The following is an 8,378-nucleotide window of genomic DNA, read 5'->3' on the forward strand; positions in this document are numbered from 1 at the left end:
GGAGCCATAATGTAGTTAAGCAGTGGTATCATGTCTGATAAATTATGTGCTTTCCTGGTGATGCCTTTTATTTGCAAACTGCACTGCATGTCATAATGTTTCTAGAAAAGAAACTTGTGTGAATATTATTTGTCTAGTGTGAATGCTGGTATGAATTTATGAATTTACTGAAAATGCTTATGAAGAAAAAATTATAATGTAGGTAAATGAATTTGACGTACATTGTATGTAAGTTGTGTGGTGTATTTATTATTTTAGAAGAGGTTAAGGGAGTGTACATTAGATTTAATGTTTGTAGCATTGTGTAACATGTGCCACTCAGTTTAACAGCATAAGTCCAGACACAGTTTAAATTCATATTGACAGGTTTTACACATGTAGAGCCCTACATCCAAAAATCTGTGGATCCACACATCTACACGCACACAGACACAGACACAAACACAAACACACATGCATATTATGCGCTCACCATCAATCAAAAAAAGTAAATTTACCATTCCACACACACACATACACACATATGCACATTCACACATATACACATTTATACATATACTTACACATGCACATACATAAGCACACACACACACACACACACACACGCACACGCACACGCACACGCACACGCACACACACACACACACACACACACACTCACTCACTCACTCACTCACTCACTCACTCACTCACTCACTCACTCACCACCCCCCACCCAACCCACCCACCCAACCCCACCCACCCACCCACCCACTCACTCACTTACCCACTCACTCACCACGCACGCACACACTCAGCACACATGCACACACACACTCACTCACCCACCCACCCACCCACCCACCCACCCACCCACCCACCCACTCACTCACTCACTCACTCACTCACTCACTCACTCACTCACTCACTCACTCACCACCCACCCACCCACCCACCCACCCACCCACCCACCCACCCACTCACTCACTCACCCACCCACCCACTCACTCACTCACTCACTCACTCACTCACTTACCCACTCACTCACCACGCACGCACGCACTCAGCACGCATGCACACACACACAGACACACACACACACAGACACACACACACACAGACACACACACACACAGGCGCACACACACACACACACACACACACACACACACACACACACACACATATATATATATATATGTGTGTGTGTGTGTGTGTGTGTAAACATAAATATTTATATATGTATATGATATATATATATATAGATAATATATATATATATATATAATAAATATATTATTGTGTGTGGTGTGTGTGTGTGTGTGTTGTGGTGTGTGTGTGTGTGTGTGTGTGTGTGTGTGTGTGTGTGATGGTGTGTGTGTGTGTGGGTGTGTGTGGGGGGTGGGGGGTGTGGGGGGGGGGGTTGGGTGTGGGGGGTGTGTGGTGTTTGGGTATAAATATAATATATAATATTATATTTTATAAATATTATATTTATATATATAAAATAATAAAAGGATATATATATATATTTTATATATAGAAATTTTTTAAAGAATAAAAATTTTTTTATATATTTTATTGAAAGAAAAAAATTTATATAGGTAAAAAATTTTAAAATAGGGTTAGATAGATATATTATAAAATATATTAATAAAATATAAAATATATAATATATAAATAATTTTAATAAAAAAAAATTTTATTATAATATATTTTATAATAATATATATGATAAAATAATTTTTATATTTTACAAAACCCCACAACACCCCACACACCCCCACACACAAAAACACCCCCCACACACACACCCCACACACCCCACACCCACCCCCACACAAAACCACACCACACACCCCAAAAAACACAAAACTTTACACACACCCACACACACCACACCCCACCAAAACCCCAAAAAACACACAAAACAAAACACACACCCACAACAAAACCCCACACACACACAAACCACAACACCTTTAGGTAATATAAATTTTCTATAAATAAATATATTTTTTATATATATTTTATAAATATTTTATTTATTTTTGGTTATATATAAAAAATTACATATTTTATGTTTTAATAATAAATATATATAATATTTTATAAATATATTAAATAATAAAATTTCTTTTATAGATAATATTATATAATATATATATTTAAAATTATATATATATTTTTTAACACACACACACACACCACCCCAACCACCACCAACACACCACACAAAACCCCACCCCACACACCCACCCCAACACCACACACCACACACCCACACCCCTTAATTATGTGTTTTGGTGTGGTGTGTGTGGGTAAAAAAAAAAAATTTTTAATATTTTATAAATATTATTTAAAATATATTTTTTATAATATATTTAATTATTATATTTTAAAATTAAAATTTTTTTATTGGGGGTGTGGGGTTGGTGGGGTGTTGTGTGTTTGTGTTTTGTGTGTGTGTTGTGTTTGTGTTTGTGGTGGTGTGGGTGGGTGTGTTTGTATGGTGTGTGTGTGGGGTGTGTGTGTTGTGTGTGTTTGGTGTGTGTGTGTGTGTGTTTTTGGGTTTAGTGTGTTAGTTTTTGGGGTTTTTAAAATTTTTCTTATTTTATTTTAAATATATTTTTTAAAATTTATTTATTTTTTTGATTTAAAATTTTTTATATTTTTCTATTTTTAATATATTAATTATATATTTATTTTTAATTTTTTTTTAGTGATAAAATTATATATATTTTCTAATTTAAATATATATATTTAACTTTTTGGGTTTTAAAATTATATTATAATATTTTTATTTATATTTTTAATATTAATTTTTATAAAATTTTAAATAGGTTTTTTATATTTATTTTATTTTTTTTTTTTTTTTTAAAATTTTTTTGATTTTTTAAGAATTTTTTGAAAAAAAAATTAATATATATATACTTTTTAAAAAAAATATTTTTTGGGGGGTTTTTGGTGGGGTGTAGTTTTGTCTCTCTAATATACAATTTTTTGCATTTTTATGTAATATGTATTTAGACTTTTTAATATTATGTAAATTTTTTAATTTTTTTTGGTATGAATTGTTGGGGGCTTTAATAAAAATTTTAAATGTTTTCTGTATAAAAATTTTTTTTTTTATACAACACCACACCCCCCCCCCACCCAAACACCCCCCCCCCCCCAAAAAAAACCCCAAAACCCCCCACCCCCCAACACCCCCCACCCCAACCCCCACCCCCAACACCCCCACACACACCCCACACCCCCACACACCCCCAACACATCCCCCCACCCCCAACCCCCACGCCCCCACTTTTACATCCCATACATAACTATATTATTATATATAATATTTTATATTTTACTTATTATATATATATACCCTATTTATATATATATGTTTGTGTGTGTTTTGTTGTTTTGTTGTTTGTTTTGGGGTTTTATGTGTATGTGTAGTTTTATGTTGGGGGTATATTTTAAAAATCATATTTTTGTGTGTGTGTAGTAGTACTTTAATATATATAAAATTATATAATATTATAAAATTATATATATTTTAAATTTTATATTATATAATTTATAATATATATATGTAAAATTTATGTATGTATGTATATAAAAATATATAAAAATTTATTAGGGATAAAAAAAAATATATATATATATAAAATAAAATATATATATTTTATATATAAAAATTAGATATATATATATATTTATTGTTTTGTGTTTTTGTGGGGGTGTGTGAAAGGGTTATTTTTTGTGGGGTGTATGTGTAGGATTGTGTGTGTTGGTGGGGGTTTGTGGGGGTGTGTGTGTGGGTGTGTGTGTGTGGGTTGTGTGTTTTGGTGTTTTGTGGTTGTTTTGGGGTTGGTTGTGTTGGGGGTTGTGTGTGTTTGTGTTGGGGTGTGTGGGGTTTGGGGTGTTTTGTGTGTGTGTGTGTGTGTGGGGTGTGGGGGTTTGTGTGTGTTATATATAATATTAAAAAATTAATATATATAAAAATAATATATATATAAATATATATAAAATTTTATATATATATATATTTTATATTTTAATAAAAATAAAATATAATTTTATATACAAAAAACCTTTACACTTTCCCACAGGGCATTTTAAGATTTAAATTAGTAGGTTTAGAATTATATATTCATTTTTTATTTTTGGTTTTTTATGTTTACATTTTTTTTTAAAATTATATAAAAATTAATAAATATATATATTTTTTAAAATATTTTTTTTATTATTAAAAAATTTATTTTTTTGTGTTTGGTTGTGTGTGTTTGTGTGGTGGGTGTGTATGAAATTTTAAAAGATTTTATGTATGTATATATTTTAAAATAATATTATATTTATAATAAAATATTAATTATAAAATATTTTAATAAAAAAAAAAATAGTATATACATAATTATATATATAATATATATTATATATAAATTTTATATATATAAAACCCCATTTTTTTAGGTGTTTTTAATGTAAAATTATTTTTAAAATATATATTTTAAATATATAAAATTATAGATATAATATATTTTATTTTTTTTTAATGTTTGGTAAAAATAAAAATAAATATATATTAATATTTTTAAAGGGTTTTAATATAAATAAAATATATATAAAATTTGTACATATTAAAAATTACAATTTTAAAATAAAATTTTAAAAAATTTTATATATAAAAATATAAAAATTTTTTATAAAAATTTTATTTTATAAAAGTTAAAATTTTTTATATATTTTAAATTATAAAATGTTTTTTGTGTCAAATGCTTTATTTTTATTTTATTTTTTTTTATAGGGGAAAATTTGGGTTTTGTGTGTGTGTCTATTATATAATATATATATTAATATAATATAAAATATTTTATATCTATAAAATATATTATTTTAATATATGTATATATATATATTATATAAAATTAAAATATTTTATATATATTTTTATATAAATTATATTAAGATAAATAAATATATTTTTAATTTTAATAAAATTTTAATATGTAGGGATGTATATGTTTTAATTATATATATGTATATTTATTTTTAAAATTTAAAATAAAATTATTTTATATAAAAATATATATATTATATAAAATTTTATATTAAAATAAAAATATATATATTGGCATATTTTTTTAATTTTTAGGGTTTAAAATATGTTTTTATTGTCCATTTAGATGTTATGTATATATGGTTTTGATGTGTGTATATGTTATGTTATAATATAAAATTATATATTTTATATATATATATTAATATATATATATTATATATATGTATTATGTATTATACATAAAATATATGTATATATCACACACTTTTATATATATGTGTATATCTATATAATATTAGTTATTAATATATAAAAAAAATATATGTTAAATATATATATATACACTATATATATATATAAAATATATATATATATTATGTATGTAAAATATGTGTGTGTGTGTTGTGTGTGTTTGTGTGTGTGTGGGTGTGTGTGTGTGGGGTGTGGTGTGTGTGTGTGTGTGTTGTGGTGTGTGTGTGTGGTGGGGTGTGTGTTGGGTGTTTTGTGTTATAAAATATATATATATATATATATATATAATATATATTATAATATTATAATATATATAATTATATATATATATATTATATAATTTTATATATAATATATTTTATATAATATATAACACAACTGATAGATAGACAGATAAATAAATAAATATTAAAATTATAAAAATTTAATTTATATATATAATTTAATTATATATATAGATAGATAGATAGATAGTAGATAGATAGATAGTATATATAATATATTATGAATACATACATAAATACATATATATATATATAATATTTTATATATATATGTAAATAATATTTATTTATACATATGTAAATATATATTTATTATATATATATGAATATATATATATATATAAAATATATATAATATATATTATAATTAACAATTTTATGAATTATATATAGAAATTAATTATATATGTATTATATAAATATTTTATATATATATATATATATTTATGTAATGTATAATATATATATATATATATTTATATATATACATTATTTATTGTGTTTGTGCCATCACCAATGCTGTGTTGGTGAACTACCTGATAAATCTGTGGAAATTCCATGCATATTGTGCGCATATGAGGTGGGGTTTTTGTGCATTCAGCACAGGTACACTAACCACATGTGCACACAGATTTGCATAAATTGGTAGTCAAATTTAGAATTGATGGCTGAGCCTACTGGATATGAGGGGGGTTTGGGGAACTACAAACAGTGAAAAACTACTCCCTGGGGAGGATCATAGGTCAATGCCCCAATATAAGGACCCACTCAACATTGGTTTCCAAATAGTTCATTAAACACCACATCGATGATTGCATGAATATGAATGAATGAATGAATACACACACCACCACACACACACACAACACCAACACCACACACACACACACACACCACACACACACACACCAACACACACCACATACATACATACATTCATACATACATACATACATACATACATACATACATACATACATTAAAATACATACATACATACACACACACACACATTTCACATATGCACATATTTGTACACATAAAAACATACATACTTATATACTTAAATATATACATACATATATATATAGATAGATATACACAAATTTATATATTATATATATATATATATATATATATATTATATATATATATAAAATATATATTTTATTAGAAGATTTAAAGTATGGTCATCTGAATCATACCTTTAGAGGAGAAGGATTGAGTCATGGTCAGGGTGTTGTTATTTTCTCATATCATTGCAGCATTGCATTATTCTATCTTTCATATGTAATATAGACACACACACACACATATACATATGTATGTATAAATGTAAAAATAAATATACATATGTATATGTATATATATTTTTATATATAACATATTTTATATTATATATATATATAAAATAAAATAATATAGAAATTTATATTTTATAAAATACAGAAAAGATAAAAATATTTAACATATACAAACATATTTCATGTGGTGTGTATATATGTATATATAGATATGTATATATACATATTAAAATAACAAATTTATACACATATATCTACATAAAAATATATGCACCCCACCCACACAAAAACACACCCACACCCCCACACACACACAACACACAACACACACCCCCACAAAACACTCACACACACACACACACACACACATATGTCTCTCTTCATATAGATATACATATATATATACACCAAAATTTTGTGTGTGGTGGTGTGTGGTGGGGTGTGTGTGTGTGTGGTGTGTGTGTGTGTGTGTGTTTGTGTGGGTGTGTGTGTGTGTGGTGTGTGTGTGTGTTTGGTGTGTGGGGGTGGGTGGGGGTGCATATATTTTAGTAGATTATGTGTATAAATGTGTTATGTATAAAATATTTTATATGTAATATATTTACAAATATATAAAAGTGATCTTATAATATATTATTATAATTATATATATTAATATATATATATATAAATATATAATATATATAGCATGTTAACATAGGGGTTTTGTAAAATATGCAAAACAAATAATTTTTAGGGTAGATGAGAAATGGATGAGTGTAATGTTTTATTTATTTTGGTATAAATTGAAATAGTTTGATACCAAAGAAATAAAAAATATAATATAAAAAAATATAATATAAAAAAAGATTTTAAAAATAATAATAAAATAAAGAAAAAAATATATATAAATAAATAAAAAATACACATAAAAAAATTAATAATATAAATATATAAAAAATTTTTTTTTTTAAATATATATATATAAATATATATGTTTTAATATATAATACACTGGTGTGTGGGGGTGGGTGTGTGGTGGGGTGTGGTGTGTGTGTGTGTGTGTTGTGTGTGTGTGGTTGTGTGTGTGGTGTGTGCCTGCATGTGTAACATGACTTTGGTTGCACTTTCTTTTTGTCTGTTTTTTTCCAAAAAAAAGAGCATAGACCTTGTCGGTTCGTTTTTTGCTGGAATTATATCCAGTTTTAAAAATGTATTCCCTCTTTTTGTTTGATCTCAGTTTCGAATCGCGCTCCCCCCTTTCCCCTTGCAGCAGCGGCGAAAATATTCTTTTTTGTAAGAAATTTGATTGTATGAAAATCTTCAGATGATGAGAGCACAAGAGATGGAGTAGTAAGGGTTCAGACAGTTTTATTATTCAAATGTAGTGGTTGTTTTTCCAAACTGGTTTCCCTACCAGTTTTATTCCATCTGTAAATATTTAATTTGAAATGCGAAGGAAATTTAAAATGAGGTACATTGCAAAAATATATTTTATGGCAATTTCAGGGAGAACGGAAAAAT

This window comes from Penaeus monodon, chromosome 4, assembly GCF_015228065.2.
Source record: "Penaeus monodon isolate SGIC_2016 chromosome 4, NSTDA_Pmon_1, whole genome shotgun sequence".
NCBI classification, from domain to species: domain Eukaryota; kingdom Metazoa; phylum Arthropoda; class Malacostraca; order Decapoda; family Penaeidae; genus Penaeus; species Penaeus monodon.